At 47.1% G+C, this 24,487-nt stretch overlaps 1 long non-coding RNA gene across 1 annotated transcript in view; it reads right to left on the bottom strand.

Annotated features, from left to right (window-relative positions):
- Positions 1-8,544: 8,544 nt before the first annotated feature.
- The window catches only part of LOC139245338 (uncharacterized), a 52,039-nt gene continuing 36,096 nt past the window's right edge, over positions 8,545-24,487 (bottom strand). The window contains exon 3 of the long non-coding RNA XR_011589974.1: positions 8,545-8,848. This is a non-coding gene — a long non-coding RNA (uncharacterized lncRNA). The remainder of the gene's footprint in view (positions 8,849-24,487) is intronic.

The raw sequence follows: 24,487 nt of genomic DNA, 5'->3' as shown, positions 1-24,487 counted from the left end.
TCACTAGTTGCTGGCATGCACTCTCAGACTGCTGTGTTTCAAGCAGTCTGATCTGATGAAATCTCAGAGTGATGCCATGCAAGCATTGACTTCTGCCATCCTCTCTGTCTTCCCCACAGTTGGACAGGGAACAGACAGTGCTGCAGCAGGCCAGCAATCTGTGCTCGCACATATTACTCCTGATGCCACCCCGGAGAAGTGGCAGTGGGCCTCTGGAAATAGAAGGTGCTGTCCTTCCTCACGATGACAGCATTCCAGCTCCCGCCACTGCCAGTCTGCCTCTGCACCCACCATGGCCTGCAACCCAGCCATCCAACACTGCTGCCGCCCATCCTGAGGCGGTGCAGTTAGCAGACGGGCCCTCCAGAACTGGTCCAGGGTGTCCTGCTACACTGTCTGTCCTGTCTCCCTCAGACACAGAGTAGCCCGCAAGCAGCCTTGCTGCAGATACTGAAGGCCACATTGAGGAGTAGTAGGAATGGGAGGGGGGTTGAGGCAGAGGGATGGCAAATACCTGCAGAAGACGCACTAATCATGAATCATGATTATGTTGAATGGTGGTGCAAACTCGAAGGGTCGAATGACCTACTCCTGCACCTATTTTCTATGTTTCTTTGTTTCTATGTTTCTATCACGTGACATATCACCATGGGAATATGTCGCTGTTGACTACAACTCGTTGTCAAAATCTCTTTGGCGTTCTTGCATGCCTGCTACTTTTGTAAGGCGCTGTGGTTGAGATGGTACATGGATACTGTTGCAGAATGAGAACTGGTAGGGTGTTTGTACATATATTGTTTATGGTGATTATGTGTTCTTGTGTTTGAAGGGGCGGTAGCTCCAGCTTTTATTATTTGCGGCTGTGGGGTTTTTGGGATTGTTTGAGGGATGTAAATAAATAAAATGTTAACTTTGACCATTTCGTTCAGCCTCTGGTATATGACTGTGGGCTTGTGATGGAGATGTGGCATTATCATTGCACAATGCACGATCATTATTAGCTGCATCCCTCTGCTCTCTCCATTTAATCAAACCGATGCACTATGGGCCACTATGGCCCGCTGCCTCCTCCGAGGCTGCTGCCTTATTGGACATTCGGGGCCTCACCAGGCTCCTGTTCCTGAATAGTGAGACCTGGTGAGGTGAATATTGAAGGCTGCCTCCAGAGCGGTCCAAGCATCAGAATCGCTGTTTCAGCAGCCCTATTATCTGCTCGATGATGTTGTGGGTGCCGACTTAGCTCTCATTGTAGCGTTCCTCCAGTCTGTGGTGAGGTTGCAGAAGAGATCATTGGGCAGGAGGTCAGGTCGTATCTCTTGTCTCTGAGCAGCCAGCCTCGGCCTTCCTGAAACAGTCGCGGCACAGTGCTCTCCTGCAGGATAAACGCATCATGTGCGCTTCCAGGATAGCGAGCATTGACTGCGAGGATGCGCTGCATGTGACCGCACACAAGCTGCACACTTAGGCAATGGTATCTCCTTCAGTTTCTGAAGACCTCTGCATTCTCGAATGGTGCTCGCAAGGCCATATGTGTGCAGTCAATTGCTCCTTGCACCCTTGGTGAAGCCTGCTATCCTGGCAAACCCACATGCACGCTCATTCGGTTTCTCCCTTGTCATTGGGATGGTAATGAAATCTATTCTACCTGTGTAAAGAGCTTGTGTGTCATCGCGGATGCAGCGATGTGCTGTGAATTGTGCGATGCTGCATATGTCCCCTGATGAAGCTTGAAAGGAGCTGGAGGTATAGAAGGTGAGCGCCAAAGTGACCTTCACTGCAGTGCAGTCCTGGTCTGCAGGAAATGGCATATCTCTAACTACGTCCTTTCGGAAGCACAGCCTCCTGACACACTGCTTCTCAGACAGGTCCAGGTCTGAGTTTTGCTGCCAGTAAAGCCGTGGGGGTAAGGCCTCCTGCCCTGACGTCTAGGGGCTCTCCTCCTTCAGCCGCTGACATGGCAAACAGCCCTTCTCTCTTGACATCGTCTTATAGACCATGTAGAATGCGACACTGCCGGCATAGTAATGCACCCATTAATGTTTTCAACTTCACTTTTTCTGAAGCAGTACTGTTAGGTCCATCTGCTACTGCAAACTCAGAGGATCATGCACCATGCTCTGTGTAAACGTTGCCCTGACTGTGACCTCTGAGGGAAGCGTTTCTTCATCCCTTTAAGTAGCCACCAGTTAATGACTGTGGAAGGTTGTACCGACTGTTTTTTCAGGCGTGATTAGCGGCGGTCATTAAATGGCCGCACCTAATTTACCGAGCGTGGCGCAGGCGTGGTCATTGCACCAGGACTAACGTCATGATCAGAGTGATCGGCAACAGCCAGGCGCTACTGGTCGGTGCTGCCAGTAAACCTCAACTAAATGTTCCGGCGGGGCACTGCAAGCTATTACGCCCGCTTTAACGCCCCTTCTGGCCGCTAACTGAGGCACTAGACAACCGAATTTCCACCCCTAGCTGTTTAAATTTGACCCTATGTATGACCTTTACAGAGTTGCTATCAATAATTACCAAAATTTTTAGTCAATTAACATCAGTTTCAAAATGTAAATAATATTAATACTGGAGTTAAACAAGACAATTATTTTAGTGAATAATTGATTAATATAACAAAAGGCATATTAACACCAGTGAAATGCTTTAACAAGACAGTTTTATTTTTCATGACCTACGTGTAACTACGTAATTATTCTGTTCAAGGTAATTTATGCAATGCTGGGAAATGAACTTTATTTTCTGTTTAGCATCTTATGACAGTACTGAACACTTCTTTATGTTGTACAATATGGGTCAATAATTTTACCTCATCAAAATCTTTGGCAACCAAAAGAAAGGGAGGCCCTAATCCTGCTACCCCCATCAACCCAAATCCAGATTTTATTGCTATCCAAGTCCCAGGGCTGAGAAGCAGTCATCATTTGGATGGTCCGGATAGTTTCATTTACTTTGAAAAAGGTGCTTTGCCAATTGAAGGAGGGCTGTATATATACTTGTTTTGATAGCAACGATGGAAATTTTGTTTTTTAAGTTGACGTATTAAGATGGCGGTGGAGTTCTACAGAATTAACTGATCGACCTGACAGTGGGGGCTAACATCAGGTGAATGGGCTAACATTGAGGCTGTGCGATCTGACCTTCCCTTAAGGCTGCATTAGGCTCTGGTATGTCCGCATCTGTGTCCAGTTTTAGTTCGTGCAGATGGTGAAGGTTGTTGTGACTCTGGAGGTAACGCAGTGAAGGGTGACTAGGTGGAAATCAAATCTTAAAGCTTTTAGTTATGAGGATTGGCTCCAAGATATTTATTTTGGATGCGCAGAGGCTTAGAGGGGAAATGACTGAAATGTAAAAAATTATGATGGAATTGGATACAGACCATTTAGAGAGGTTATTGCAAATGGATACAGATGGTAGGATGAGAAGTCATGCCTAGAAAATCGATAGGCAAAGAGTTATATTAGAAATACTCCAGAATACATTATATTAATGCAGTGTAGTGTATATTATATTAATGAACTGTAGAGTGTATTATATTAATAAATTGTCAGGCATTTCACACTGATTGTCTATGGGGTATATTATAGTGATGATCTGTAGTGTATTATAGTATTACATAATATTTATAGCACAAAAACAGGCCATTTTGCATAACAGGTCGATGTCAGTGTTTATGCTTCACATGAGGCTCCTCCCTCCCTTATTCATCTAACCCTATAAACATATTCTTCTATTCCTTTCTCTCTCTTGTGTTTATCTAACTTCCCCTTAAATGAATCTATGCTATTCATCTCAACTACTCCTTGTGGTAACGAGCTCAACATTCTCACCACTCCATGGGTAAAGAACTTGCTTCTTAATTCCCTATTGGATTTATTGGTGACAATCTTATATCCATTAGTTCTGGTCTCCCCACAAGCTGAAACAACTCTCCACATCTACCCTATCAAACACTTTTATAATCTTAAAGACCTCTATCAGGTCACCCCTCAGTCTTCTCCTTTCTAGAGAAAAGATCCCCAGCCTGTTCAATTTTTCCTGAAATGTATAACCTCTCAATTCTAGTATCTTCCTAGTAAATCGTTTTTGCACCTTCTCCAGTGCTTCGATATCTTTTTTATAATATGGATAACAGGGGGGCGAAATTGCCCCTTTTTATAGCCCTTAGAACCTCTGGGAGGCACTAATGGGCGCAAAACAGTTTTTGCCCTGGGGAGGGGGGCGCTACCACCTCCTGGGAAATTGCCCGGGAGTTTGCGGAGGCACTGCGCCGTGCCCCAGACCGCTGTGCAACCGTCGATGACATCATTACTGTGCACGGCAACTTCTCACCGCCCCGCGCCGACCCGTTACCGCTCCGCGGAGGAAATTGCCCCGCGGGTGGCAAAGCAGGCCGACATCTTCTCTCGGGACGGTGCTTAAAGGGGAGGGAGACAGTGCCCCGGGCCGCCATCTTTTTTTCGGCCGACTCTCGAGTCGGCTCAACGATGGCGGCCCTAGCGTTGTCTGGGCTGCCATCGTGCAGCCTGGCACTCCGTCTTGGGTGTGGGCTGTTGGCCCAGTCGCACGCTGCCCTGGTGGCCCAGTGGAGGCCATCAGAGGCTGTGCAGAGTGCGCAGCGGCCCTCCCCTATAAGCGAAGGGGAAAGGCGTTGAAGGAGCATCCACCGAGCACTTGACTCCCCGCCCCAGTAGCGCCCTACTGTTCCAAAGGAAGTGGAGCGTGAGAGATTGCGCTCTGCTTCATTTGAGGGGCAGTATCGGCAATTCTGCAGTGGGGACGAGACTTCCGTGCCAGGCGCTAAACGTCCCGGCCCCAAGCAGGGCACATGGCAATTTTGTCTCCCAGAACTGTTCACAATACTCCAAGTGTTGTCTAACCAAGGTTCTATACACGTTTAACATAACTTCTTTGCTTTTCAATTCTATCACTCTAGAAATAAACCTCAGTGCTTTGTTTACTTTATGGCCTTATTAACCTGCGTCGCTACTTTTAGTGATTTGTGTATCTATATCCCCAGATCCCTCTGCTCCCCTACTCCAGTCTGACACTTATTATCCAAGCAGTATGTGGCCTTCTTATTTTTTTCGACCAAAGTGCTCTCCCTCACACTTATCTATATTGAAGTTAATTTGCCAATTACGCACCTATTCTGACAGTTCATTAATTTATTTCTGTATTTTGTGCTAGTCCTTCTCTGTTTTAAATACATCCCCCAATTTGGTGTCATCTGCAAATTTTGATATTGTACTTCTGATTGCAGACTCCAAATCATTTACATAAATGGTGAACAACAGTGGTCCCAGTGCCGATACGTGTGGAACACCACTTCTTACCTTTTGCCAGTCTGAGGAGCTGCCCTTAACCCCTACTCACTGTTTTCTGTTTTGTAGCCAGATTGCTATTCATTCTGCTACTTGATCCCTGACTCCACATGTTCTGACCTCAGTCATGAGTTTACTATGTGGTATGTTATTGAAGGCCTTTTGAAAATATATAGTAATGAATGATAGGGTGTATTATCCTTGCCAAATCCACTGTAATGCTAATTGAAAGTGTGAAGGTTACAAAATTTAACTACTTGGCAGCTACCCTCCTGTTTAATATTTGCCCAGGAGGTCAAGACCATCCTCAGAGAATGGGCCATAAGTGAGCCTGAAGGCTTCTTTCTGTTAGATGGTGACAATGAAAATGCTTTTGCCAACGATTCTTAAGAAACTTAACATAGAAACATAGAAACATAGAAACTAGGTGCAGAAGTAGGCCATTCGGCCCTTCGAGCCTGCACCACCATTCAATAAGATCATGGCTGATCATTCACCTCAGTACCCCTTTCCTGCTTTCTCTCCATACCTCTTGATCCCATCAGCCGTAAGGGCCATATCTAACTCCCTCTTGAATATATCCAATGAATTGACATCAACAACTTTCTGCGGTAGGGAATTCCACAGGTTAACAACTCTCTGAGTGAAGAGGTTTCTTCTCATCTCAGTCCTAAATGGCTTACCCCTTATCTTTAGACTGTGTCCCCTGGTTCTGGACTTCCTCAACATCGGGAACATACTTCCCACATCTAATCTGTCCCATCATGTCTTTGAAAATGAACTGCAGGAAAAGACCAGCTGGTCCATCAAGCCTGCCTCACACCTATGATGGCTGGAGAACTATGTCCAGGCCTATCTTCCCTAGAGTTTAGAAGAATGAGAGATGATCTAATTGAAGCATATACAATTCTTAAGGGGTTTCACAGGATTAATGCTGAGAAGATGTTTCCCCTGGCTAGGGAATCTAGAACGTGGGGTCACAGTCTCAGAAGAAAGGGTCGGCCATTTAGGACTGAGATGAGGAGAAATTTCTTCACTCAAAGGTTTGTGAATCTTTGGAATTCTCTACCCCAGAGAGCTGTGGATGCTCAGTCATTGAGGATATTCAAGATAGAGGTTGATAAATCTTTGGAAACAAAGGGATATGGGGATAGCGCAGGAAGGTGGAGTTGAGGTAGAAGATCAGCCATGATCTTGTTGAATGGTGGAGCAGGCTCGAAGGGCCCAATGGCCTACTCCAGCTCCTTTTTCCTGTGTTCTTATGAAGTTACTTCCCACCCCATCAACACCAACCCCCAGCCCAGCCATGTAATCTCCTGGGACAGGCTAAAATGGCAACAACAAAAAAGGGCCAATAAAGAGGAACAATTGCTCTGACCCCCTCAGGCTATCGAAACTAGTCCAGGAGATCATATAGATCATTCTTACATTATCTGTGTTTCCACTTTCCTTCTATATGATACAATCTCTGCTCTAGACAAGAACTGGTCCAGTTCCCTCTTTCAGCTTGGTGTTACTTTGATAATAGTTCTTCTTACGATCTGAGGTTTGTGAATCATAAATAAGCTGCTGACAATCCCAAAAGATAAAATTTACTACCGCCCATATATAATACCATGGCTCTAGTCAATCTATATAATGACGCCTACGATCCCACTTAACCAGAACAGATTGTGTATAAAAGGTCAGGGTGATTATTGTCTTTTGATGATGGGAATTTAAGACCATTTATGGCAGTGCATTATAGTGTGAGGTGATATGCCAATAAATTTAATTGGATTCCAATAATGGAGAGGCAGTTCCGTGGTAAACAATAGGAGTTGAGGGGAGGTCAAAGGGGAGTTCTATCCATATGGGAGAAATTAAACCTCAGAAACTTTCTATGCTATTGCTATGGAAGCATCTTGGAGGTCTATTGTGACCAGTCAGTCTCTGAGTGACATTGGCTAGTGTTGACCTGCTCAGATCTCAGAACCTCTGATAGTCATCAGGAGATGGTTGACAGTCAAGTAACTGGGCCTATAATAGTTTGTCAGAGAGAAACATAAAAGCAGTCTTCCCTTATTCGGGCAGCGGGGAAGTTGAGAGGAATGGAAAGAGCTAAAGTGAAAAATAAAGAAGCCGAGTTAATTAATCAAAATGCAATTTTGTCTTGTGTTGGTTAAACTTCAAACAGAAAGGCTCCATCAGTCACTTCAATCAGATAGACATAGACATAGACATAGACATAGAAATATAGACACAGAAAATAGGTGCAGGAGTAGACCATTCGGCCCTTCGAGCCTGCACCACCATTCAATGAGTTCATGGCTGAACATGTAACTTCATTACCCCATTTCTGCTTTCCCGCCATACCCCTTGATCCCCCTAGTAGTAAGGACTACATCTAAATCCTTTTTGAATATATTTAGTGAATTGGCCTCAACAACTTTCTGTGGTAGAGAATTCCACAGGTTCACCACTCTCTGGGTGAAGAAGTTTCTCCTCATCTCGGTCCTAAACGGTTTCCTCCTTATCCTTAGACTGTGACCCCTGGTTCTGGACTTCCCCAACATTGGGAACATTCTTTCTGCATCTAACCTGTCTAAACCCATCAGAATTTTAAATGTTTCTATGAGATCCCCTCTCATTCTTCTGAACTCCAGTGAATACAAGCCCAGTTGATCCAGTCTTTCTTGATATGTCAGTCCCGCCATCCCGGGAATCAATCTGGTGAACCTTCGCTGCACTCCCTCAATAGCAAGAATGTCCTTCCTTATGTTAAGAGACCAAAACTGTACACAATACTCCAGGTGTGGCCTCACCAAGGCCCTGTACAACTGTAGTAACACCTCCCTGCCCCTGTACTCAAATCCCCTCGCTATGAAGGCCAACATGCCATTTGCTTTTTTAACCGCCTGCTGTATCTGCATGCCAACCTTCAATGACTGATGTACCATGACACCCAGATCTCGTTGCACCTCCCCTTTTCCTAATCTGTCACCATTCAGATAGTAGTCTGTCTCTCTGTTTTTACCACCAAAGTGGATAACCTCACATTTATCCACATTATACTTCATCTGCCATGCATTTGCCCACTCACCTAACCTATCCAAGTCACTCTGCAGCCTCATAGCATCCTCCTCGCAGCTCACACTGCCACCCAACTTAGTGTCATCCGTAAATTTGGATATATTACATTTAATCCCTCGTCTAAATCATTAATGTACAATGTAAACAGCTGGGGCCCCAGCACAGCACCTTGCGGTACCCCACTAGTCACTGCCTGCCATTCTGAAAAGTCCCCATTTACTCCTACTCTTTGCTTCCTGTCTGACAATCAGTTCTCAATCCACGTCAGCACACTACCCCCAATCCCATGTGTTTTAACTTTGCACATTAATCTCTTGTGTGGGACCTTGTCGAAAGCCTCACGATCCGTGAGCTTCATGACTCGAGAGTTAACAGTTGACTGCAGTGTAGCCAAATCCAGTAGATCAATCTGGAGAAATGTACAGGTGACTTCCAGATGTGAAGTTGACCTAGAGGAAAGGTTAAAAAATAAAATATCACTATTTATGTCATTTCCTACTGAGTTCAGATGAATTCATCTCTCTCGATTGTTAGCTCTGTTTTCCTACTTTGCACACAGGAACCTTCCTACAATGCAACCACCTTTAGCTGGGGTGCCGAGGTAGTCTGTGCCATACTCTTTCTCCGTTATCTGTACTCAGCGAACAAAGTGGCTTACAATAAAATTAAACCTCCCTCTCCCCAAACATGAAGTGTTCAACCATAATTAGAGATTTCATTCGATAAATTCCCAGATTTTTACTTCAGGCATTGAACTGGTAAAAAAAATAATAATTTCCACAAGAATTTAAAAAAAAGCTGACATCGTTCAAAAAAAACGTAATAAATAAAATATCCATACTGGGATAGGATCTTAAGATAAGAGATAGTTTGTAACAAAAAAAGGTGCTTTTTACCCTTCCTTTCTGTTCTCTGTTAGCCACTTATTTGACTGTAAGGCTGAAATAAGGAACTCATTACACTGAGAAACACATGTTTAAACTAAGAGGGCAATTTTTCCTTGATAATTTAGGTCCTAAAGAGCCGCTAAGATGACCACGATGGGGTCTTAAGCTGAAACGCCAGTTTGACCCACGTTTAACACAAGACTCCATCTTGCTAAAGGAGTTGAAGCTTGTGCTAGGAGTGGCCATCCAACGGGTCTTTAAGGGGCTGATTGCTACTTAAGTTGCTTGTAAGCACTCAATAAGAAGGCTGCATAGCTTTTTTGTAGCTAGCATTTGACCTAACACCCTCTCCCAACAACGACCAGCTGATTGGGAGTAAACAAGTCCTTGCTGAGGATTTCGAGTGCTACTTAAAGGTATATCTTTTACTGTTCACTTGCTGCTGGAGGTTTGAAGAACAATTTTGAAACACATCAGGAGACTTTCTGAGAAACTTTGTCAAGACTTCCCAACACTCTATCGACATTGATTCTGGAAATTCTATGAGGACTTCCCCTGAAAAGAGTAAGGGCTGTGCAACTCTACCTTATTGGACATCGTATAAGAGTCATCAGGAGAAAGGGAATCCTTGGTCATGGGCATCATGCTAGGCATCTCCCTTGGTCTGGAGGAGGAGATGAAACCAGGCAGAGCAATACTAGCTGCTGCAGGAGAGAGGGACAGGAGGACGAGGAATGTCAGGTAAGGGTGAGTAAGGTGTCCTCCCCCCCGCCCCGTGCAGGTATAGGACATCCCTCCTCCTCTGGACCTCCTCCACCAGGACCTCCAATGCCACGTGTGCCATCTTCCTCAGTCCCTGTGTCACCCTAAAACCTGCCGTTGTGTGTCAGCCAGCGCACACCACACCTTCGGTGGAAATGGGTGGGATGAGCCCACAAATACTGCTGCACGAAAGTTGCGTCTAATCAGCACTTGAATGCTAAACCTGCCAGTGTCTGCTTTAGCAACTCCAGGTAAGTTCAAATCATGGTAATCAGCAATTAGCCCCCAAATTGTGTGCTAAATCCAGACTTTCAAACATGTGTGTACTATTAGCACAGCACCCATTTAGCACCTGTTTTCACCCTTTCCTCAAAATAACCCCCTAATATGCTACTGCTCTCGCACAGTATGGTGAAGCACCTATTTCTTTGCCTTGTTTTTATTATAATGGAAGGTTTTCTGAAATGCAGCCTCCAAATCCATCACTTTTTTACCTATTCTAATGTATAGAACTGTACATATTAGTCCCTCACTGTATTCACCTGCAAGTATTCTGACATCTATATTACAGAGTGCACTCTGTAGCAAATCTATATCCCATGAATGAATAATTTAAAGCATGACCTGAAAAAGCAAGTAAACTTGTACAAAATAAAGATCTCCCTGGAAAAAACAAACAGCACTTTTAACTTGCAGTTTGCTAGACTGTGTAAATAATAGATTGAAGTGTACTCAATCTGCACAAAGTGTGGCATGGATCCGCAGCCCTTCCAGCTCACTCCTCCCCTCCCCACTAGTGGGAGTGCAGCGGGTGCTGAAAACAAGGCTATAATCCAGATTATCCAGGACCTGACCTAGATATTTCGATGGGGAAGCTGAACCTGTGCCTGCCTCAAGCAAGGCCTTCAATGCAGAGGGAACGGGACCGAAGGCAGAGCATCTCTCTAATTTGGGAGTTCCCACTTCCCCAGTCTCCCTGAAGCCTCATGGCATCCTTGGTGGCTGATATTACGAGAATAAAAAGGCATATGAGCCTGTTCAGCGGCAGAAGCAGTGGTCCAGCGAGGGGTCGAGATATTAACTGAGGCCTGGTCCCCAAGGAGGGGGTGAAACTTAAATAACAATATTTTTCAGCAACCCCCTTTGTTAAGGAGAGCCACAGCCCCTGACCTGGGCATGAAGGTCGCATTCTCTAGCCTTCGAAGGTAGCTTTCCCTGGCGCTGACTACCCACATGTAGGCGAGGTGCCCTCCCACTGACCCCACATACTCTGGCGACATCAGCAGCAGAGGTGACCTCCAATTGGCGGAAACCAGGAACCTGCTTCCTTCCTGCGTGTCCGTGTATTAACCTGCTCTTTTGAACAGGCGATCAGGACACCCGCAGGAAGGAAATGGGATGCTGTTTTAAATATGACAATTGGGTGCGATGATGTAATCAGGCCCATTGTTCAATATCAACCAGAGGCCTGAGTGGTGGGGGCAGGGGCAGTGTCAGCTCCCCTGTCAGGCAAACCTGCTGGGAGCTGCATTCTGGGCCAGAAGAAGTTCAGTAGGTAAAGTTAAAAACTTATATTTCAGGTTTTCTTGTGGTCCAGGAGTGCTCATTCAGGCCGCATGAGTAGGACTTGGGCCTCCCTTGAACTGGGCTATACCCACTTCCCCCCCCCACCCCCACCCCCACAGGATCTCTGACAGACCACCCCCCCCCAACATCCCTTCCCCCGATCACTGCCAAGAGCCTTCTTCCCCCTCCACCCAGCTTACATCTCCAGCCTCCCCCCACCCCAACTCCCGATCGTGAGTCTGGAATTGACACTACCTTCTGAGTGCAGGGGACCTTCCCCATGGGACCCCGACTGCGGCCTCCTGCCACTAGTTTTCCCCTTACGTCCGCTGGCCAGGTTGTCCTTTTGGCCGGCTGCCGGGCGGGGTGTGGCCAAACAATATTGTAACGAGGCCCTGCCGTTAAGATGGGCAGTGCCTCCAAGTCCTCGCCATCGTCTGGTTCCTCAGTCCAGTCCACGCTCCTTCTAATCCTTCCCCGCTCCCAATTAATATCTGGACCTCGGGGCTAGTGACAGCTGCTATTTGCAAATGCACGGAGTGAACTGTGCAACAGAAGTGTTCATTGGTAAATTATTGCCAGATAAAAGCTGGCCATTCTAGATGTTCAACTTCCACTCATGTTGGAGGATTTACCGATCAGAACACAACTACTCACTTAAGTGGAGCAAAATGTACATTCATCCAGAAAAGTGCATTGAGACCCCTGAATGTATAATACAAGTGCATATAAAAGCAGCTTCTGTTGGAGCTCGCCGGGCGTTTAGAATTGCTTTGAGATATTGTGCAAACAGGTAAAGATGGATTTCTGAATGAACAAGCATAGATCTAAAGTGAAGCCATGGACACATAAGATATGAGCTTTCTTCCTTTATATTTTCACTCCACCAGCTCACTAAAAGTCAACAAAGCGCTGAACAACTCTAATACCATATCAACCATTGTGCTCTCCCTAATATAGAGATGTTTGCTGAATCTGAGGAACCTTTCTTAAAACTAAACACATTTTCACTCAATGTCTGACAAATAACAATGCCTCACCTATTACTTAAATGAGCTACTGTGCTGCGTATTCATCATAACATGCAGCCTACTTGTCAGTGGATAAAGGGAAATCTCATCCTTGTTTTCAAATTCCTCCATGACCTCATCCCTCCCTATCTCTGTAATCTTCTCCAGCCCCAAACCCCCCCTGAGATATCTGCGCTCCTCTAATTCTGCCCTCTTGAGAATCTCTGATTATAATCGCTCAACCATTGGTAGACGTGCCTTCTGTTTCCTTGGCCCTAAGCCCTGGAACTCCCTGCCGAAACCTCTCTGCCTCTCCCCCTCTCTTTCCTCCTTTATGGCACTCCTTAAAACCTACCTCTTTGACCAAGCTTTTGGTCACCTTCCCTAATTTCTCCTTATGTAACTCGGTGTCAAATTTGTAATCTCATAATACTGCTATGAAGCACCTTGGGAAGTTTCACTACGTTAAAGGCTCTATGGGCCCAAGTTTCCACATGATTTGCGCCTGATTTTTAGGAGCAACTGGTGGAGAACGGACTATCTTAGAAATCGCAATTCTCCACATTTTTTTTTCTGCAGTTCTAGTCAGGTAGAACAGTTCTACTTTGGAACAGAATTTTTTCTTCAAAAGGGGGCGTGTCCGGCCACTGACTCCTGATTTCAAAGTTTCCACAGTGAAAACGTACTCCAAACTAAAGTAGAATGGAGCAAGTGAAGATTTTTGAAGAACTGAAAAAACCTGTTCTACACATTAAAAAATCAGGTGCAGGTTACAAATTAGGCGTCCAGAACGAGGTTGGGGGGGGAGGGGGGGGAAGGGAACTCATTAAATTCGACAATAAATCCTTATTTATACTTCTACAAATATTATACAAATAAATCCATCCTGAATAAACATTTATAAGCAAAGAAAAGATTAAATAAACCATCTTCCTACCTGTGTGAAAGTGCTTCAGCCAGGGACAATTCTGCAGCCGTTTGTTGTCGCTGAGCGGGAGGGGGGGGGAGAGGAGGCGCCCGTTCGTGCCGCTGAGCGGGAGGGGGGGGTGGAGAAAGCCGTTCGTGCCGCTGAGCGGGAGGGGGGTGGAGGAGACAGTGGGTTGTTGTTGTGGAGGGGAGGGAGGGGAAGGAGACAGCGGTTTGTTGCCGCGGAGGGGAGGGAGGGGAAGGAGACAGCGGTTTGTTGCCGCAGAGGGGAGGGAGGGGAAGGAGACAGTGAGAAGGGTAGCCTCAGTGCTGATGTGCTGATGGCAATGTGCTTTTATTAAAAAATGTTCAAAAATTAAACAGCTACAAAGAACTACAAAAATGGCCGAGTGCCAATGTTTTTTTTCACACTGAGCATGCGCGAACGCTCCAACGCGCCAGCACAGCGTTGCCGGCAGGAAAAAAACTAATTTAAATAGTACCCGCCCCCTCTCACTTACAAAATCGGTGCGAGTGTAGGCTCCGCCCCCCTGGATGCCGCGCCAAACAGACAAGGAGCTGCAAAGCGCTCGAGAATAGCGCGTTTTTTTTCTGGCGCCGTTTTAGGCGCGAAAAACGGGCGCCCAGCTCGGAAGGGCGCCAGTTTTTTATCCTGTGGAAACTTGGGTCCTATATAACTACAAATTGTTGTTGTTGACCCCTCAGTCTAATGTTAAGATATAAAAGATGAGTCCTATAAGGGACACTTCTTTGGAAAGAAAAGGAGGCTTTGAGTTGATCTCGTTGGAGTTTTCAAGATTATGAATGGAATTGAAAATATTGATTATAGAAACATAGAAACATAGAAAATAGGTGCAGGAGTAGGCCATTCGGCCCTTCGAGCCTGCACCACCATTCAATGAGTTCATGGCTGAACATGCAACTTCAGTACCCCATTCCTGCTTTCTCGCCATACCCCTTGATCCCCCTAGTAGTAAGGACTTCATCTAACTCCTTTTTGAATATATTTAGTGAATTGGCCTCAACAACTTTCTGTGGTAGAGAATTCCACAGGTTCACCACTCTCTGGGTGAAGAGGTTTCTCCTCATCTTGGTCCTAAATGGTTTACCCCTTATCCTTAGACTGTGACCCCTGGTTCTGGACTTCCCCAACATTGGGAACATTCTTCCTGCGTCTAACCTGACTAAACCAGTCAGAATTTTAAACGTTTCTATGAGATCCCTTCTCATTCTTCTGAACTTCAGTGAATACAAGCCCAGTTGATCCAGTCTTTCTTGATATGTCAGTCCCGCCATCCCGGGAATCAGTCTGGTGAACCTTCGCTGCACTCCCTCAATAGCAAGAATGTCCTTCCTCATGTTAGGAGACCAAAACTGTACACAATATTCCAGGTGTGGCCTCACCAAGGTCCTGTACAACTGTAGTTGTCATGTATCTCACACTAGTGTATATAACTGTATCTTACCATGCTATACATGACTGTAACTAGATATGACCTGTAACCACAAGCATACTTTACCACCAGGGGTGCACTTGCAGGAGACACTGCCTACCTGTTCCACACAGATATATAAAGGCAGATCTCAGGCAAGTGAGGCATTCCAGAGCTATGAAATAAAGGTGCAGGTCCAGAGCAACCTTGACATCAGCATGTGCCTCGTGTAAGTCTGTACTGCAGGGTCAGGACTTTGTAGTGGCGACGAGTTACGGGATCACAGAATCCACAGAATGGCTACCAACGGCTCAGATGAGAAATACAATGCTGGAAACAATTGGGAGAACTTTATAGAAAGGCTCCAGCAAAGCTTTGTAACCAAAGACTGGTTGGGCGATGATAAGGCAGACAAGAAAAGAGCCCATCTCTTGACCAGCTGTGGCTCGAAAACATACGTCTTAATGAAGGACCTGCTGGCACCCGAGAAACCAGCAAGCAAGTCGTTTGAGGAGTTGAGCACACTGGTGAGAGACCACCTGAAGCCAGCGAGCAGCCTACACATGGCCAAACACAGGTTCTACAACTACAGACGCTGTGTGGGCCAGAGCATACCCGACTTTGTGGCGGAGCTCCGGAGGCTGGCTAATTTATGTGAGTTCTCCGATTAACTAAGGAGAGAAGTACTGAGAGACTTTTTTATTGAAGGAATTGGCCACGCAGGCATATTCCGAAAGCTTATAGAGACAAAAAACTTGATCCTAGAGGCAGCAGCACTGGTTGCACAGACATTCTTGGCAGGAGAAGAAGAAACGAGGTTGATCTATACTGCGGGTACGACAACTAACAAAACATCGGAACAAGGGGTTCTCAGCGTGAAACGAGCCGCTACCCCCACACACAGACAAAGGCAGGAGAGCAGGTCTTCAACAGCAGCCAGTGGCGCCAGAAGCCATCAAGGGCCACAGGAACGGCCGTTCACACCTCATCAACCCACAATGCGAGCAATCAACTTCAGACTGAGAGTCGCTCAAGAGAGATCAGCCAGACGCAGCTCATCCTTCGAAAACAATGGAAGCGGTCTGTGCTGGAGATGTGGGGGAAGGCACTCAACGTGGGGGAAGGCACTCAACAAGGGGGTGTCGATTTCAGCATGCTGTTTGCAGAAACTGCAACTATACAGGGCATCTGGCTTGCATGTGCAGAAAAACAGCAGCTCGGTTGGTATACGAATCGGAAGGGTCAGAAAGCGGACCAGAAGACGGTGGGGACAGTGCCCGGGATGACGGGGTCAACACAATCAATGTCCACTGTTCTTACAACAAAACGCCTCCAATAATGATGAGGGTCCTACTCAACGGGATACCCGTCAACATGGAATTGGACACGGGAGCTAGTCAACCTCTCATGAGCGTCCAACAATTTGAACAGCTGTGGCCGCACAAAAGCAACAGACCAAAACTCACAAGGATCGACACCAAACTAAGGATCTATACCAAAGAAATCGTCCCAGTCCTTGGCAGCGCCATGCTCTCAGTCACACACAAAGGGACGGTGAACCGACTTCCCCTGTGGATTGTCCCCGGAGATCTCCCAGCACTGTTGGGGAGAAGCTGGCTGGCAAAACTAAATTGGAAATGGGATGATGTTCACGCCATGTCATCAGAGGACCAGACCTCCTGCTCAACAGTTCTCAGTTGTTTTGAACATCTCTTTCAGCCAGGTTTGGGCACCTTCAAAGGGGCTAAAGTTAAAATCTACATCACACAGGATGCCAGACCGGTCCATCACAAGGCCAGAGCTGTGCCTTATGTGATGAGGGAAAAGATTGAACATGAACTGGACCGGCTTCTGCGGGAAGGCATTATCTCACCCATGGAATTTAGCGACTGGGCAAGTCCCATCATCCCCGTCATGAAGCCTGATGGATCCGTACGAATCTGTGGAGGTTACAAGTCTACCATCAACAGAGTCTCCCTACAGGACTAATACCCGCTGCCCAGAGCGGAGGACCTATTTGCCACATTGGCTGGAGGAAAACTTTTCTCGAAACTAGATCTCACATCTGCGTATATGACACAAGAACTGACTGAAGAGTCTAAGCTACTCACCACCATCAACACACATCGAGGCCTTTTTATGTTCAATCGATGCCCATTCGGCATCAGGTCAGCAACTGCTATATTCCAGCGCAACATGGAGAGTCTGCTCAAGTTCATCCCGGGGACGGTTGTGTTTCAAGATGACATACTCATCAAGGGCAGGGACACCGACTCCCATCTCCGCAATTTGGAGGAAGTACTAAGTCGATTGGATCGGTTAGGCCAAAGAGTTAAGAAATCCAAGTGCCCGAGGTTGAATTTTGGGCAGAAGGATTGCCGCTGATGGAATCCATCCAACAGAATCCAACACTGAAGCAATTCGTCTGGCACACAGGCCCCGGAATGTCTCAGAACTGCGCGCCTTTCTCGGGCTACTCAATTACTTTGGGAACTTTATGCAGAACTTGAGCACGCTATTGGAGCCTCTACATGTGCTACTCAGAAAGGGGTGCGATTGGTTTTGGGGGGATGCCCAAGAACACGCCTTCAATAAGGCACGCAACCTTCTATGTTCCAACAGTGTTTTAGCCTTTTTTGACCCAGGTAAAAATCTAGTTCTTACATGTGATGCGTCAGCATATGGGATCAGGTGCGTTTTACAGCATGTCAATGATGTGGGTAAATTACAACCCATTGCTTATGCCTCCAGGTCACTTTCGCGGGCGGAGCGCGGGTACGCTATGGTTGAGAAGGAGGCACTCGCGTGCGTGTACGGTGTCAAAAAGATGCACCAATACCTTTTTGGGCCAAGTTCATGTTAGAAACAGACCACAAACCCCTCACGTCCCTGCTAACCGAGAGCAAGGCAATAAACGCCAATGCCTCGGCGCGCATTCAACAGTGGGCATTCATGTTGACGTCTTACGACTACACAATAAGGCAAAGACCAGGCACAGACAACTGTGCCGCCGCGCTTAGCAGGCTACCCCTGGCGACCACGGAAGTGTCCGACGAACAGGACTGTGAGATGGCCATGGCAATCAATGCCTTTAAATCCACAGGTGCGCCCATATCGGCTCGCCAAATCAGAGCCTGGATGACCAGCGACCCCACGTTATCCTTAGTCAAAAGATGTGTTTTAACTGGTGACTGGGCAGAGGCTCGTGATGCCTGCCTCGAGGAGATCAAACCTTTCCATAGGCGCATGCATGAACTATCACTACAGGCAGACTGCCTGATGTGGGGCAGCCGAGTAGTTATGCCTCTGCGAGGCAGAGAGGCGTTTGTCCGGGAGCTCCACCGCGAGCACCCGGGGACCGTCCTTATGAAGGCCATAGCCAGATCCCACATCTGGTGGCCTGGCATTGACGCGGACTTGGAGCTCTGCGTCCAGCGGTGAACCATTTGTGCCCAACTCAGTAATGCCCCCAGGGAGGCCCCCCTAAGCCCCTGGCCCTGGCCCACCAAACCGTGGTCGTGGGTGCATGTAGACTATGCGGGCCCATTCATGGGCAAAATGTTCCTCGTAGTTGTAGATGCATTTCCAAAGTGGATCAAGTGCACCATTTTAAACTCGAGCACCACCTCCACCACTGTGGAGAGCCTTAGAACCATGTTTGCAACGCACAGAATTCCTGACATATTGGTCAGTGATAATGGTCCGTGCTTCACCAGCACAGAATTTCAAGATTTTATAGCTGACCACAGCATAAATCACATTAAGACGGCACCGTTCAAGCCAGAGTGAGCAGTGCAAATCATTAAACAAGGAATGCTAAAAATCCAAGGTCCCACGCTGCAGAGCCGCCTGTCGTGACTGTTGCTGGCATACAGATCTCATCCGCATTCATTGACTGGGGTTCCCCCCCGGCGCAACTATTGATGAAAGGGACCTTAAAGACTAGGCTCTTGTTAATCCTCCCAGACATGCATGAAATTGTTGAGGCAAAGCGCCGGAAGCTAACTGATTACCATGACCGAAATTCGAGGGGGAGGTGGAATGAGATAGGGGACAAAGTGTTTGTGCTAAACTATGGCAGCGGTCCCAAATGGCTTGCAGGGACAGTAACAGGCAAGGAAGGAAACAGGCTACTGGTTGTACAAATGGACAATGGCAAAACCTGCTGGAGGCATGTAGACCAAGTAAAAAGTAGATTCACTGATAACACTGAAGAACCAGAGGCAGACTACAATGTGGAACTCACACCACACCTGCTGGACAGACAGGTGGAACAACCTGAGGAAAGGGCAGCCTCAATAGACAGCCCAGGCGAGATAACAGCAATCATACTGAACGAAACAGACAGCCCAGGCGAGATACCTGCAACCACACCGAAAGAAAAACAGGCACCAAGGCAAACAACTGAACCACAACTAAGACGCTCCACGCAAGAGCATGGACCACCTGAGAGACTGAATCTATAAAGACAATAAGACCTTAGGGGAGGGTGATGTCATGTATCTCACACTACTGTATATAACTGTATCTTACCATGCTATACATGACTGTAACTAGATATGACCTGTAACCACAAGCATACTTTACCACCAGGGGTGCCCTTGCAGGAGACACTGCATACCTGTTCCACACAGGTGTGTAAAGGCAGGTCTCAGGCAAGAATGGCACTCGAGAGCTGTGAAATAAAGGTGTAGGTCCAGAGCGACCTTGACTGTGCTTCATGTTAGTCTGTACTGCAGGGTCAGGACTTTACAGTAGTAACACCTCCCTGCCCCTGTACTCAAATCCCCTCGCTTCATGGCCAACATGCCATTTGCTTTCTTAACCGCCTGCTGTACCTGCATGCCAATCTTCAATGACTGATGTACCATGACACCCAGGTCTCGTTGCACCTCCCCTTTTCCTATCTGTCACCATTCAGATAATAATCTGCCTCTCTGTTTTTACCACCAAAGTGGATAACCTCACATTTATCCACATTATACTTCATCTGCCACGCATTTGCCCACTCACCTAACCTATCCAAGTCACTCTGCAGTCTCATTGCATCCTCCTCGCAGCTTACACTGCCACCCAACTTTGTGTCATCCGCAAATTTGGAGATACTACATTTAATCCCCTCATCTAAATCATTATGATGAAGTATAGTGGAGGATTCGGCGGGGCAGGTGGGTGACGCTAAAGACTCCTGAGCGGCTACATTAATGTAGCTTCAGTGACATTTTGACTATGCCAATCACTACCTGCCTGTGTGAGAGGAATCCTGACTCTGCCATCTCCACAGAATCGTGCCATTGTTAATTTCTTTATTCTTGGGATGTGGCCAACATCCGGGTAGATTTTCCCTCTGAACGCCGGCCGGTAGTCCCAATAAGAGGGCCAGGCCTCATTACCATTGGGCCAGTGGGCTGTAAACGAGTGCTCCGGGGCAGCTGGTAATTTCAGGCTGTTTGCTCTTAAAGGGCTGCAGCTCAACATAAGAGGGGAAAGTTGTGATAGTGGCAGAAAAGTAGTTGTTCAAAATTGCACAGCAGAAGCCTGTGTGTGACACTGCATCCCTTTAATGCTAAAGGTCATTGGCAAAAGAACCCTAGGTGACATAAGGCAAAAAAAATTATGCAGTGAACTGCTGTGATCTGGAATGCTTTGCCTGAAAGGGGGTGGAACCAGATTCAAATGCAACTTTCAAAAGGGAATTGGATAAATACTTGAAAGGGAGACATTTGCAAGGCTACGGGGAAAGAGCAAGGGAGTGGGACTAATTGGATAGCTCTTTGAGAGAGCCGGCACAGGAAAGATGGGCCAAATGGCCTCCTTCTGTGTTGTATGATTCTATGGGCAAAGAGCAAGACATAAATTGTCTGCATGGAGAAAGAGTCAGATTGAACACTGTGAGCTCAAAGTAAAGTGTGACCTTAGCCTTTTATTGCAGGATTATGGGATCCCTTGGGACTCAGGGGAATGCGCCCTCTGGTGGCCTTACAGAGTAAATACAAGTCCACATATAAAACAACATTCCCCCCAAAGTCAATAGTGTAACTATTTACAATGTGAGTCGATCTGGGGCCTTTCTTGCCCTGGTTGATCGTCTCCATGTGAAAACTGGTGTTGTTGAATCATTTGTTGGGCCCTCACTGGGCTGCTGTGCAGCTGGCCTTGCTGGGCTGCCTGGTGTGTTGGGCCCTGCAGGTGATGGGCTCTGCTTCATGGTCAACCGTGGTGTCGGTTGCCACTGGTGTGTGTGTTATTGGGATCAAAAAAGGTAGGGTCCAAGGTGAGTTGCTCAGGGTAGTCTGTGAATCTGAGTTTGATTTGGTTCAAGTGTTTCCGGTGAATGAGTCCATTTGAAAGTTTGACCCGAAACACCCTGCTCCCGTCTTTGGCCATGACAGTGCCGGGAAGCCACTTGGGACCTTGTTCATAATTTAATGCATATACAGGATCATTGACTTCAATCTCGTGTGACACATTTGCTCTATCATGGTATGCACTTTGTTGAAGCCGCCTGCTCTCTACCTGTTCATGTAGATCAGGGTGAACTAACGAGAACCATGTCTTAAGTGCTCTTTTCATGAGCAGTTCAGCAGGTGGGATCCCAGTGAGTGAGTGCGGTCTTGTGCAGTGTCTAAGCAGGACTCGGGATAGGTGAGTCTGCAATGAGCCTTCCGTTACCCGCTTCAAGCCTTGCTTGATGGTTTGCACTGCTCTCTCTGCCTGACCATTGGACACTGGTTTAAACGGGGCAGATGTGACATGTTTGTTCCCGTTAGGGGTCATGAATTCTTTGAATTCAGCCCTGGTAAAACATGGCCCGTTGTCGCTCACCAGGACATCGGGTAAGCCGTGTGTGGCAACCATGGCCCGCAAGCTTTCAGTGGTGGCAGCGGATGAGCTAGCCGACATTATCTCACATTCAATCCACTTGGAATACGCGTCTACAACCACAAGGAACATTTTACCCAGGAACGGGCCTGCATAGTCGACGTGTATCCTAGACCACGGTTTGGAGGGCCAAGACTATAAACTTAGCAGTGTCTCCCTGGGTGCATTGCTTAACTGTGAGCATGCTTAACTGCGGCAGTCGGCGAGAGGCGGGAGCAGCGTGGTGAGGCCTATAAAAGGCCCAGCGGGTGTTCCACAGGCAGCGGCAGTCGGCGAGAGGCGGGAGCAGCGTGGTGAGGCCTATAAAAGGCCCAGCGGGTGTTCCACAGACAGCGGCAGTCGGCGAGAGGCGGGAGCAGCGTGGTGAGGCCTATAAAAGGCCCAGCGGGTGTTCCACAGACAGCGGCAGTCGGCGAGAGGCGGGAGCAGCGTGGTGAGGCCTATAAAAGGCCCAGCTTGTGCAGCTCCAGCCGGGAGAAAAAGTAGAAAAGAAGTAGAAAGGAATCAAAAGGTGATGTCACAGCCAAAGGGGTAAGTGATTGGCTGGTAATTGGTAAGTAGTTTTTCTTTTTCTTTTTTATATCAGTAAGTAACCTGTTAACATTGTTGTCACCAATTTAAGTGTATCTAAGGGTTAAGTCATGGCAGGAGAGCTCGGTCACGTGATATGCTCCTCCTGTACCATGTGGGAACTCAGGGACGCCTCCAGTGTCCCTGACGACTACCTGTGCGGGAAGTGTATCCGCCTCCAGCTCCTGACGGACCGCGTTGTGGAATTGGAGCTGAGGGTGGATTCACTCTGGAGCATCCACGATGCTGAGAATGACGTGAGTAGCACGTGTAGCGAGTTGGTCTTACCGCAGGTGAAGGGTCCACAGCCAGCGAGGGAATGGAAGACCAGCAGGAACAGCAGTGCAAGGAAGATAGTGCAGGGGTCCCCTGCGGTCATCCCCCTGCAAAACAGATACATTGCTTTGAGTACTGTTGAGGGGGATGACTCACCAGGGGAGGGCAGCAGCAGCCAAGTTCATGGCACCGTGGCTGGCTCTGTTGCACAGGAGGGCAGGAAAAAGAGTGGGAGAGCGATGGTGATAGGGGATTCAATTGTAAGGGGAATAGATAAGCATTTCTGTGGCCGCAACCGAGACTCCAGGATGGTATGTTGCCTCCCTGGTGCAAGGGTCAAGGATGTCTCAAAGCGGGTGCAGTACATTCTGAAAAGGGAGGGAAAACAGCCAGTTGTCATGGTGCGCATTGGTACCAACGACACAGGTAAAAAAAGGGATGAGGTCCTACGAGACGAATTTAAGAAGCTAGGAGCTAAATTAAAAAGTCGGACCTCAAAAGTAGTAATCTCGAGATTGCTATCAGTGCCACATTCAAATTCCTGGGGGCATTGGAACCGGTTCTGGGGGAGGTGGGACCAGTACAAACCGGACGGTCTGCACCTGGGCAGGACCGGAACCAATGTCCTCGGGGGAGTGTTTGCTAGTGCTGTTGTGGAGAAGTTAAACTAATATGGCAGGGGGCTGGGAACAAATGCAGGGAGACAGAGGGAAACAAAATGGAGACAGAAGCAAAGGACAGAAAGGAGATGAGTAAAAGTGGAGGGCAGAGAAACCCAAGGCAAAAAACAAAAAGGGCCAATGTACAGCAAAATTCTAAAGGGTCAAAGTGTAATAAAAAGGCAAGCCTGAAAGCTCGGTGCCTCAATGCGAGGAGTATTCGGAACCCAGGGGAGGGAGGGCTCTGAGCTAGTTAGAGTGGGTGAGAACTCAGATGAACAGGACCCCAAGAAAGAATGCAAAAGGCAGGAGGCAACAGAGAAAAGTAGCACTGGGGTAAGTGTAAACCACAAGGTGACAAGAAGGGACAATATGTATGAAGATAAAGGGACTGCAGGAGGGGTCAAAACTAAAAATCATAGTTTAAAAGCTTGTATTAAAACACTCGACCGAAACGCACGCAGCATTCGAAATAAAGTAAATGAGTTGACGGCACAAATCATTACAAATGGGTATGATTTGGTGGCCATTACAGAAACGTGGTTGCAGGGTGGCCAAGACTGGGAATTAAACATACAGGGGTATCTGACAATTCGGAAGGATAGACAAGAAGGGAAAGGAGGTGGGGTAGCTCTGTTAATAAAGGATGATATCAGGGCAGTTTTGAGAGATGATATTGGCTTTAATGAACAAAATGTTGAATCATTGTGGGTGGAGATTAGAGATAGTAAGGGGAAAAAGTCACTGGTGGGCGTAGTTTATAGGCCCCCAAATAATAACTTCACGGTGTGGCGGACAATAATCAAGGGAATAATAGAGACATGTGAAAAAGGAATGGCAGTAATCATGGGGGATTTTAACCTACATATTGATTGGTCAAATCAAATCGCACGGGGTAGCCTGGAGGAGGAATTCATAGAATGCATACGGGATTGTTTCTTAGTACAGTATGTTACAGAACCTAAAAGGGAGCAAGCTATCTTAGATCTGGTCCTGTGTAATGAGACAGGAATAATAAATGATCTCCGAGTAAAAGATCCTCTCAGATTGAGTGATCACAGTATGGTTGAATTTGCAATACAGATTGAGGGTGAAGAAGTAGTGTCTCAAACAAGC

Source organism: Pristiophorus japonicus, chromosome 1, assembly GCF_044704955.1.
Source record: "Pristiophorus japonicus isolate sPriJap1 chromosome 1, sPriJap1.hap1, whole genome shotgun sequence".
In the NCBI taxonomy this organism is placed as follows: domain Eukaryota; kingdom Metazoa; phylum Chordata; class Chondrichthyes; family Pristiophoridae; genus Pristiophorus; species Pristiophorus japonicus.
The sequence above is the reverse complement of the archived record's forward strand: the minus strand, read 5'-3'. Positions and strand labels throughout refer to the sequence as shown.